This window comes from Pristis pectinata, chromosome 25 (genome assembly GCF_009764475.1).
Source record: "Pristis pectinata isolate sPriPec2 chromosome 25, sPriPec2.1.pri, whole genome shotgun sequence".
NCBI classification, from domain to species: domain Eukaryota; kingdom Metazoa; phylum Chordata; class Chondrichthyes; order Rhinopristiformes; family Pristidae; genus Pristis; species Pristis pectinata.
In genome coordinates, this window is record NC_067429.1 from 2,486,088 (window position 1) to 2,495,906 (window position 9,819).

At 46.2% G+C, this 9,819-nt stretch overlaps 1 pseudogene; it reads left to right on the plus strand.

The window, feature by feature from the left end:
- Positions 1-7,477, plus strand: part of LOC127583148 (endoplasmic reticulum membrane sensor NFE2L1-like) — a 30,619-nt pseudogene extending 23,142 nt beyond the window's left edge.
- Positions 7,478-9,819: the final 2,342 nt, after the last annotated feature.

Genomic DNA, 9,819 nt, shown 5'->3' on the forward strand with positions numbered 1-9,819 from the left:
TGCCAACTACTTCATTAGTTCTGGTTGCCACACTACAAGAGAGATGTGGTCGCAGTAGAGAGTGTAGAAGTGATCCACTGGATGTTGCCTGGCATGAAGGGCTGTAGCTATAAGGAAACATTGGAAAAGCTATGTTTATTGTCTTAGAGGTTTATAAAATTGAGAGGCATATATAGGATAAGCTTTTTTTTCTCAGGGCAGGGGAGTCTAGAACTAGAGAGCACAGATTTAATGAGAGGGCAAAAATGTGAGGTCTGAGGCAAGTTTATCACATGGTGGTTTTGTGGAATGAGCTGCCAGAGGTGGTAGAGGCAGGTACAATTACAACATACAACATTTAGAAGGTATTTAGACCTAGGGGACAGGAAAGGCCTAAAGAGATACAGGCCCATTGCAGGACAGTAGGATCAGAGTAGATGGGCATCATGGTCAGCACGGACGAGGTGTGCCATTTCTATGCTAGACAATTCTACATTGGTGAGACCAAATGCAGACTAGGTGACCATTCTGCAATATACCTGTGCTCTGTCCATAACCACGATCTGCATCTCCCCATTGCCGGTCACTTCAGCTCCCCCTCCCACACTATCACTGATATGTCAGTCCTCAGCCTCCTCCACTGCCGGGAGAATTCCAAATGCAAACTGGAGGAACGGCTCCTCATTTTCCACCTTGTAACCTTGCAGTCTAACGGCACGAACATTGAATTCTCCCACTTTAGGTAATCTCTCTCTTCTCCCCCCCCCCCCCCCCCCCCCCAGACAAAACCATGCTGCTTCTCTTCCCTTTCCTTGCCTCTATTTTTCTACCTTTTATTTTCTTCTCTCCTTACCTTTGACCCATCCCCTAGTGGATCTGCTCTCCCCTCCTCCCCTACACCTGCCCGTCACTATCTCTTACCTGCATCTACCTATCACCACCCTGTGCCCACCCCATCTCCCCTCTTTTGTCCACCTATCACTGCTCTGCTTTTCCCTCCTATATATTGGGCTTCCCCCCTTTCCCATCTTCAGTCCTGAAGAGGGGTCCTGACCCGAAACATTGACCGCCTGCTTTCTCCACTGCTGCTTGTCCTGCTGAGTTCCAGCAACATTGTGTTTTTTGTCTAGATTCCAGCATCTGCAGACCTTTTTCTCTAGATTCCAGAATCCTGCCTAGTGCCTTAATGATGACTGAAAGATTTAGTTATTTACCACAAGATCCCTGGCCTCTGATGTCTTAAGATCACAGTATATGTCTAGCCGGTCTAGTTTAATTTCTGGGTAATGGTGACACTCAAAAATGCAAATGGTGGAGGATGCACTGATCATGTTAAAGTTCAAGGGACAATGGCTGTATAATAGTTGTTGAAGCTGATATTGCCCAGCACTTGTTGTATGAATGCTACTTGCAGGGCCCAGCATTTCAGCAACAATGCAATAAAAGACCCAAGGAAAAACAATCAGTGTCAATAACTGCAGATGCTGAAAATGTGAATATAGTAAAGCTCCGATAGTCTGGTGCCTCAAGACTTTGGTGATGCTGGATTGGACTTCCCAGACTATTGAGTCTTAATCCAGATAAGCACTCTTTTAATTCATTTTGTACATAGTAACAACATTTTCCAGTGGAACCTGGTGAGTTTAGAGGGAGCTGTAAATACACAAGTACTTCTGTCACAATCCTGATGTCTGGTATTCCTGGCCCTAACCATACTCCACACCAGAGAAGGTGCAACTTAAAAAAAAACTAACTTGTTTTTCCCTCTCTGTTGTGACAAAGGGTCTTGGACCTGAAACACTATTTCTGTTTCTCTTTTTACTGTTGCTGCCTGATCTGACATCTTGCAGCATGTTCTGTTTTTTAAATTGTATTTGGGTGTTTGCAAGGATTTGTCTGAAGTCTGGAAATATGATGGAGCAAGGTCTTTTACCCAACAATATATTTGTGGTGTTCCCTCCACCCACAACACTCACTCCAAATGGATCCTCATTGAGCAAACTTTGTTACATGTTCAGTGGAGAAGTATTCTTTTCCAATGAATTTGCCTTTGTAAGCAGTCCTGAAAAACCTATTATTTAGGCACAATACTGTGTTTTCTGGTAGCAGAATAGTTAACAAATGTCCTTGTTTGGGGGAGGAGGCAGGGTTTTCGGGGGTGGTAAGTGGGGTGAGTTTTTGTTTTGCAGGGCTAGCAGTTTGGAACAAAAGCCATTGCTTACTCAACAATGCAGTGTGCACCCAGTGTCAGTAGGGTTAAAACCTAGCTCTCGCAGGGCTTTGCCTTTTTGCACGATGGTCTTGCTTTATTTCTCTGCATTCCACAGCTGTCTCAAATGAATGAGTTTCAGTTTGCGCTTGAAACTTGCAGTTTAAAAAAAGGAAATGTGAAAATGGGGCTCATTCCAGCCTGGAATGAGGGTGTGGTTCTGAAACTCTCCGGCGTGATCTCCTGCCCAGGCACTCCATTATCTCTCTGGATCCTGGTAAAGATTTGAGCTTTGCAAGTGCTGAATAGGTGTGTGTGGACAGTCACCAATTTGCAGGTTCCCCAGGTCAAAATGGGGAGATGTACAATGTTGGCACGAGGGAAGGGAAATGGGGAACTTTTTACAACTTTAACATTGTTCATTGCATAACAATGCAAATGTGAGTGAATCATTCTCTCCAACTGCAGTGTAGCCGCGAGCAGCTACGTTTTCATATGACTTCTGTAAAACTTGATACAAAGTTGATTAGCTATGGTGCTGTTTAGAAGTTATATAAATGTACAAAAGAGAGCTTTGACATAATTGGTTATAAGCTTGTGGCTGTATTACTTAATGTTCTTGTGGCCTATATCCCTGATGTAGAAAGATAAGGCACTCTTTTTATTTTGCAGTGTTCTGGCCACATTATGGTGAATTACTGAAGTCCAACTGTGGCAGCTGTTCTGCTTGCATCAAGGAGTGAGAGCAAGAGGCCATTCAGCCCCATTGTTTAATTAGACCTTACTTGATCTGTACCTTAACCACCTTTATTCTCAGGTTTTGTTAGGCAAGGGTACTATCAACCTCTGCTTTGGAATTTTCAGCTGCCCCTCAACCCGATAGCTTTGTGTGGATAAGTGGAGATTTCCACTGTCCTTTCGTAGGACAAAGTACGTCCTGATATTGTACTTTGAGTATGTCCCAGTGTTCTGGACAGTCTCCAAAAGAAATACCTTCTGACTAGCTACCCTATTATATTCTTTAGTAATCTTAAATATCTCAGTTAGATTTCCCTGAAGGAACACCAGCCTGTTGAGTACAAACTACCTGCAATCTAACCCCCGATCATTCTGATCCCTCAAGCAGCCGAAGGTGAATTAATCTGCTTCTGCTGGCTGAGGGAGGAATGCTGCTGAGGCTCTGGGAGAACCTGTGCTTCAGGCATTTTTAAAAGTTGTCCCAATTACATTTTTTTTGTGATGTATTTCAGGAATTTGCACATGCCAGTGTCTCCATGATCTAATGTGATAATATTGTGTTATTTGGACTCGTGTCCCATTGCGGTGCCTGACATGGAGATCTTTTAATGTTTGCTGTCCAACTATTTTCTTGTAAATGCTTGTTATCCTGTCTGAGAATTTCAGGGAACTTTGCAAGTCTCTGCAAACTTCTCTTCAGCTTCAAGGTTAGAGGAGCACTTCCCTCAAAATCCCTGTATGAGGAGTGGGGCAGTGGGTCGGGTATAACCGCAGCTGCCTGAGAGATGGGATGGGTTTTTGTTGTCTGATCCAGCCTGTCACTCGGTGTAGATTGCAACTTTGTACCCCCATCTATAATACCTACTGATCCTCCTAATGTTCTTCCAGGGTTCCTTGGATTACCAGCCCTTCCAATTACAATGTGCATCCTTTATTTCATTCTGGCTAGTACCCTCAATTCCTACCAACATCCAACCTATGTCAAAATCCTGCCTCTAATTTGCCTTATTAATTGTGTGAAAGTTCATGGGACGAGTCCATTTTGATGTTTCAAGATTAGAGAGGAGTCATTTAAAACTGAGGTGCATAGATCTTACAGTAGGTAGTGAATCACAGCTCCAGAGAGCTGTGGAGGCTAGATCATTGGGAGTATTTAAAGAGGGAGTCAGAGGAAGAATTTTTGAAAGATCTGGGAATTGAAAGCTATTGGCAACTGCTGCAGGAGAGATGAGGGGATATTGAAAAGGGGATCAGATTTGAGGCCAAGTGGCCTACTGTTATTTTCTTGTAGCTTCCTTCATCTATTTTAGTTTGACTTAAAAAAAAGTCTCAAAATTGGATCCTTAAGTTTAGCCTTATTGTTGTGTTGGTTTTATGACTACCTGGAAGAGCAGTTTTGGCCTCCATTGACCAGTACTGTTTTGGCAGGTGCCAGAGCTGGTGGACCAGACACCTTCCTTTGAGGAATGCCTGAGACTCCTAGAGGAAACATTCCCTTTTGCCGAAGATTCTGAGGTAAGTGATTTGGTCAGTGAAGCTTGGGTCAATGTCACATGTTAGGATTTGACCTAGAATCATAGTTACACACCACCTCACTAGCAGGTTGCTTCCAGCTAATCATTGAAGCTCGCAGATTATCCATCTAGTCCAGCTAGAATGGTGCTTTATCTCGCTGTGTATCAGGATACTGTGTCTGCTACCTGTGTATCACTCGGGCAACAATCATTCTGAGACACACCGGAGACTGCAGATGCTAGAAATCCAGAGTAACGCACAAATTGCTGGAGGAACTCAGCAGGTCAGGCAGCATCTATGGAGGGAAATGGACAGTTGACATTTTGGGTCGAGACCCTTCAGTCCTGAAGAAAAGTCTTGACCCAAAACATCAACTGTCTATTTCCCTCCATAGATACTGCCTGACCCGCTGAGTTCCAGCATTTTGTGTGTTGCAGTAATCATTCTAAGTTGAACTGAGTGATAGACCTTTTGTCCTACTTATACAGCATAGTTAAGCAGCCACAGCTGACTGCCTGAGTGTGATGTGCCAAGCTTCAGTTTGTGTTGAACTGTTCTGTGGTTTCAATGCAGCAAATCTTGAATGTTGTGAGTAATGCCTCCTGGTGTGGGCACCCTGTCAGTGGGCACTCTGTTCACACTTGCTGTGCAGGAAGACACTGTGATACGTTGATGGAGCGCAGCACAAAACTGAGTGCCATGTCTTCTGTTATCAGTTTCCAGCAGCTGTGTCTTCAGAGCTGAATGAGGCTTTAGACAGTGCTCTGCCCAGTACCAGTGACAGCCTGACTGCATCCTCACAGGACCACCCTCCTTTCACCTCTCCTAAGGCCAGAGACTCCTTTAGACCTGGAACAGCAGTGGCAGGACCTTCTGTCCCTCATGGAGCTCCAGGTGAGCATGCTCCAAGCTTTGTGTGGAGGTATGTTGTCCAGGCTTTGCTCGGTTGTGAGTTTTTTTAAATTAATGCTCCATCTGGTGCAAAACACTGACAGGTATAACTCAACCTCGCTGGGCTTGCCTGCTTGCCTGAGGCAGTGGATGCAACGAACCATTCCTTGGCCTTGCAGCTATAAGCAGGGCCTAATGCCTCACTGAGTGAGGCAGAGGCAGGAATGTCTCTGCTAATACAAAAGCAAAACACTGGGAGCTATAAATCTGCGGGAACTCTGCAGGTTGGGTTGCATCTCTGGAGAGAGTCCCATCTGATATTTCAAAGCAATGAGCTCGCCCAGCATTTTCTGTTAATGTCAGTGGGGAAATCCAGCAATGCTGAACTAACCACCCTGTCCTTTGGGTCTGGGAGAGCTTCTGTCTCTAGTAATGGTGTTTTTTGGGTGTTGTGTTAGGACAGATTAAGAATAATTACTGTCTAGACAGTCATCTGGGTAGGGCAAGGAAAGCATCCAGTACCTGTTAACCCATGCTGCAGGATGAATTGCTGCCTCACATTGTACTGGTGGTTCCAGTAGTGAGGCAATCCTACATTCAGGGGGAGCTGCAGAGCAACAGCTGATGCTCCCTTCTGAAGTGAACTGAGTGCCTGCCAGGGCTCTGCACCTGTTGTCGGACATCTACCAACTGCTCTACAGTTGTCCACCAGTCGAGTACCACTGATGGAGAGCTCTCATAATGCGTACAGAAATGAATGTAGCTAATACCCCTAAACCCGTGTTTTCTACCATTATATGCAGGATATGGAAGTGACCAACAGTGCAGCCTCATTCAGTGATGATACTGGCAACGGGAATGCTGACTTGCCCATTAATTACAACCAACCCCCTGCCACGGCCATCAATCAAGATGTCAGCCTTCATGATGCAACCTTGCCTCCATGTGGCCAGGACTTCCCATCCTTCTTCAATCCAAACCTGGAGAATCCTTCTGTGGACAGCAACCCTGGCCTCCAGCGACTGGCATCCACCAATTCCACCAACTTTGATGCCACCTTCGGTTCCACTAACTTCACAGGACTTCTCTTTCCCTCATCGTATCAACGGAACCAGCAATGAGACGTGCAGCTCCGGGATGCCCGACCCCCTGTCTAGCCTGCTGGACGAGGCGATGCTGGATGAGATCAGCTTGATGGACCTGGCCATGGAAGAAGGTTTTGGTCCAATGGAGGCCTCTCAGATCGAAGAGGAGCTCGACTCTGACTCTGGACTCTCCCTGGATTCGAGCCAGAGCCCAGTTTCTCCAAGCAGCTCGGAATCCTCCTCATCCTCCTGTCCTTCTCTGAGGAAGGGGCTGTGGGGTACAGCACGATTCGGAAGCTGTGGATTCTGAGGAGGCTGAGGGGGAGGGTGCAGTGGGAGGATACCAGCCAGAGTTCAGCAAGTTCTGCCGGATGAGTTACCAGAATCCCAGCTATTTCCATTCCCTGCCTTTCTTGGATCAAATCAATCACAACCACACTTACAACCTGCCACTTGGGGCCTCTGTCTCCGGCCAACAGTCTCATCCCCACTCCAGGAAAGAAAGCGGGATTTAAGAAACCCATTCGAACCGCATCGATCTACACCTGGGCCGTGACGAGCGCAGGGCCAGGGCGCTGAAGATCCCGTTCTCCAATGACAAGATCATCAACTTGCCTGTCGATGAGTTTAACGAGCTTCTGTCCAAGTACCACCTCACGGAGGCTCAGCTCACCCTGATCCGTGACATCCGGCGCCGGGGGAAGAACAAGCTGGCGGCTCAGAACTGTCGCAAGCGGAAGCTGGACACCATCCTGAACCTGGACCACGACGTGGACCACCTGAAGAAGCAGAAGGCCAGGCTGCTGAAGGAGAAAGTGGAGTTGTCAAGTCACTGCGGCAGATGAAGGCAGAAATTGCAGGAGCTTTACCAGGAGGTGTTCGACCGCGTTGCGGGATGAGGAGGGGCGACCCTATTGTCCGAGCCAGTACTCCCTGCAGTATGCAAATGACGGCAGCATGCTGGTCATGCCTCGGGCCCTGATCACTCAGCAAGGGAAACCAGACAAAAAGAAGAGCAGCAAGAAGAAATGAAACGTGCAGCCAGCTCCAGAGTCCGGCTTCGGACTGAACCAGGAAAGCTCATTGAAAAGCAGCATCGCTGGCTTTAAAAACAAAATAGACAACTGACAATTTGCACCTTTCTTGTTTTTGAAAATATCTTGCAAATCTGACAGCTGCAGGTCAGTTAAGATGGAAAAATATCCCAGGAAGGGTTGGTGACAAGAGCTTTATATATTGAGTTTGATAGTTTGCATTTGACTACAGCTAGAGAATCAACAAGTGTCCACATGCCTGTTGTGTCCCTAGAGTGAAGTGTGTGTGTGTGTGGTGTGGAGGGGCGTGGTGATTTGGAGGGTGGGAGATTGTGGTCACAGCTGACGGGGACTCTGTCTCTGGTCCAGACCTCCCTTAATTACTCAATAATAATATTGAATCCAAATGATGAAAGATGGAAACCACTCTCTGCTCTGCACACTTCACACACACAAACCAGAAGCTGTGCACAGCCCTGCCTGAATATTTCCCCTTTTAAAGAATTAAGGAGGGCATTTATTCATAGAGGGCACAACTACCAAATAAAATGGCTGTATACATTTGAGAGTTGGGCGAGAGTTGCTGATGGAGACAGCTCGGGAGGTTGGCAAGGTACAGTTGTATTATAAATCTACTGTAAGGCACGACTGCCTGAGCTGTGTGATCCTCTGTGGCCCTCCTGACCCTGGTCCGTGGGGAATAAAGGTGGAAAATTCTGGAGATCTTCAGCAGGTCAGGAGTATCTGTGGAGAGAGAAATGGTTAATGTTTCAGGTCGGTCATCTTTGATCAGACATCTACACGGATTCCTGTTAGCCTGGTGTTGGTGGGAAGTCCCCTTTACGGTATGAAAGAGAAAGTCAACTGAATGCCCTTGTTGCGATGATTCTATTTATTTAGCACAGCAGTCAAATCCTGCAATTTAATTTTATCTCTAGTATACGGTCTGTTTAATGACCTGGGGTGGAGGGTTACCCAAACGTTCCTCGCTCTTTCCTTACCTCACACTCAACACCACCCTGGATGTGAGCAGAAAGCTCTGGCATCTGTTGGCATCTAAACTGATGTGGATCCCAGATGAATCTTGGAAAATTTGTAACACACAAGGCCATTTGACTCATTGTGTGTGTGCTGGTTGAGAAAGAGCTCTTCAGTCTAACTCTGCCTTTCAGCACTGGGTTCTCAGCCCTGCAGGTCACGGCTCTTCATGTCCACATCCATGTACTGTTTAAATGTGGGGAGGGTTTCTGCACCATCACCCTTGGCCAGTGAGTTCCACACCCCACTACTTCCTGAAAATATTTCCCCCTCCTCTAATCCTTTACCAATTACTTTGTATCTTTGCTGCCTGTACTCTGACTGTGAAGGGAAATGGGCCTTTCTATTTCCTCCAATTGTTTTGTTCACCTCTAAGTCTCCCCTCAGCCTCTGTCCCAGAGAGAACAACCCCAGCCTGCACAATCTTCCTTCATTGCTATGATCTTTCAGTGCTGGCAGCAAGCATCCTTGTAAATCTCCTCTGCGCCCTGTCCGATACAGTCTCATCTTCCCCTCCAGCTGTGACCTCTTCCCCTCCACCCTCCAGGTGTTTACCTAATTTTTCCAAACATTGAGATAAATGACCTCTGGGATTTAACACCCAAAGTTCTGTGTGCTTTCAAATGCACGATGGTGGAGGTTATGTAACTAATTTATCAAAGAACTTGACAGCAAAACTCTATGTGGACACAGTTGTCATGTAGGAGGAGTCCCAAAGAAGGGAGGCAGTGCTCCTTCTCTCCCTCTGTTCCACCTGCCTGGTTTCTCAGTGGACAAGTGATGTTGTGTCATGTCACAAGATTCCAGTTCTTGAGTTAACCATGTCCTTTTGCTTTAAGATTCTAGGCTCCGGGGCACAGCAGATTATCCAATCGCAGGTCTTGGCTTCTGCTGTAATCTGGAGGTCACCTTGTGCAGATGTGCAAGTGGAGACTGCTGCCTGGGTTCCCTGTCCCACCTGAGATTTAAAACAAGGGTTTGCAAGTTTCTGGTATCTTTTGGGATATTGGATTCAGAGTTGGGGAAGGATAACTAGCTGAGCTCTTGTGAAGTAATTGAATAATTCACTTCAATGTTTGGTACAGATTCTGCAAAGAAATAACGATAGCAACGAATGCTTGGGTGGTTCTGATTTTTTTTGTCCAAAGGCTAATGCTGTCTAATTAGTAACCCCATTTGTAATGAACAACAGTTTGAATAGAAGATGAAATGGGTTGATGTCTGATGGAAGAGGCACTTTATGAAAGGGAACTGGATGTACAGCTTCCAAGCTTGTCAGAAAACCATGAAAGCCAAATGCTGTTCAATCAGTGGTTATCACTCAAAGGAA